The 1,850-nt window shown below is 37.4% G+C and overlaps 1 non-coding gene across 1 annotated transcript; it reads right to left on the bottom strand.

The window, feature by feature from the left end:
* Positions 1 to 524: 524 nt before the first annotated feature.
* On the bottom strand, positions 525 to 596 carry Trnaa-cgc (transfer RNA alanine (anticodon CGC)). Its single transcript has one exon. It is a non-coding gene; the product is annotated as a tRNA-Ala (tRNA).
* Positions 597 to 1,850: the final 1,254 nt, after the last annotated feature.

Genomic DNA, 1,850 nt, shown 5'->3' with positions numbered 1-1,850 from the left:
ATATGAGTATATATATGAATATATATATGAATATATATATATGTATATGTGTGTGTCTGTGCGTGCGTGTGTATGCGTTTCTCCCCCCCCCTCTCTCTATATATATATCTGCATGTATGTATTTGCGTTTTTGCCCCCGTAACTTAGCGCTTCGGCAAAAAAGAACGATGGAATAAGTACCAAACATTTATAAGAAGTGTTTGTTTCGATTTGTTAACTCATGAAGGTGGTACTCCGTCTAATGACTGAAACAAGTAAAAGATAAAAGATATATATACATATATACATACATATATACATATACATATATATATATATATACATACATATACATAGATGTATATATTTATATGCACAGACACAAAATCTCAAACACAAGTATATGAATACAGAAACATATAAAATAACATAGAAAAATACAAACAAAAGAAAAAAACATAATGCATAAAATTAAGTTATTTTCTTAAAAAGATAAATTAATTTAAGAGAAGAAATTTTGTAAATGGATGTATAAAGAATGAATTTGGAGATACCGGGTCTCGAACCCGGGGCCTTTCGCTTGCGAAGCGAACGCTCTACCACTGAGCTATATCCCCAATATGCTGGAAGATCTTTCCATAGACGTATTTATTTCGGAGATGACTGTGTGGTGCATGATGGGAAGTAGCTAGGTGGATGCTGTATGGGCGGGGCTATCGGGAAGGAAAATCGATTTTATTTAGAGTGTTTCAGCTCTGTTTCTACTGCGAGCACATAACGCACGCGCGCGCACTAGATTGCACACACGCATCTTTCCCCATCCCCGCGCGTTCTTTCTTCTTTTCTTTCTCTCTATTCTTGAATCTTTCTGTTTCTTTCTTCATCTAGCTCTCAATCACTCTCTCTCTCACTCTTATTCACTCTCTCAGTCTCTGTCTCTGACTCCCTGTCTTCCTCTCCCTCCTTTCTCCACCAATTTGTCACTATATCTCTCCTTACCCCTTCTTTCTCTCATTCTGTTCCTCTCTCAATTCTTCACGCGACTCTCTTCATCTTCCAACATTTTCACTTTTGTTTCACTTTCATTTTCACTTTCTACTTTCAGCCGTGTCTCTTATTTCCACATACCTTCCCCTCTCTCTCTCTCTCATTCTCTCCCTCTCTTTTCCCTCTCTCTGGCTCTCTATCATTTCTTAAATCATTCTCTCTTCCCCCTTCTCTCCCTCTCTCGCTCTTTCATTCATATTCTTTCGTTTTCTCCCCCCCTCTCTCTCTCTCTCTCTCTCATACTCATTCCTGTTTTGCCACATAAAATCACATGCGCTGACACTGTTTCCTTCCTATTTCCTTCTTCCTCCTTTCTACCCTTTCATTCATTTATTCGTTCATTCATTCATTCTTTCTTTCTTTTCTTTCCTTTTTTCTTCTTTCTTACCCTTTTTCTTTCCTTGCTTCTCTCTTTCTTTCTTTCTTTCTTTCTTTCATTCTTCCCTCCTATTTCTTTCTTTCTTTCTTTATTTTTTTCTTTCTTCTTTCTTTTCCTCTTTTCTTTCTTTCTTTCTTTCTTCTTTTTTTCTTTTCCTTCTTTCCTTCCTTCTCTTTCTATTGTTCTTTCTCTCATTCGTTTTCTTTCTTTCTTTCTGTCTTCTATCCTTCCTTCCTTCCTTCCTTCCTTATTTCCTTCCTTCCTTCCTTCCTTCCGTCCTTCCTTCCTTCCTTCCTTCCCTCCTTCCTTCCTTCCTTCCTTCCTTCCTTCCTTCCTCCCTCTACCTCTTTCTATCGTTCTTTCTCTCATTCGTTTTCTCCTTTCTTATTCCTCCCTTCCTTCCCTCTTTCCTTTCCTTTTCATTCATTCATTCATTCTTTAATTT

Source organism: Octopus bimaculoides, chromosome 7 (assembly GCF_001194135.2).
Source record: "Octopus bimaculoides isolate UCB-OBI-ISO-001 chromosome 7, ASM119413v2, whole genome shotgun sequence".
Lineage (NCBI taxonomy): Eukaryota > Metazoa > Mollusca > Cephalopoda > Octopoda > Octopodidae > Octopus > Octopus bimaculoides.
Note: the sequence above shows the minus strand (reverse complement) of the source record. Positions and strands in the feature narration are given on the sequence as shown.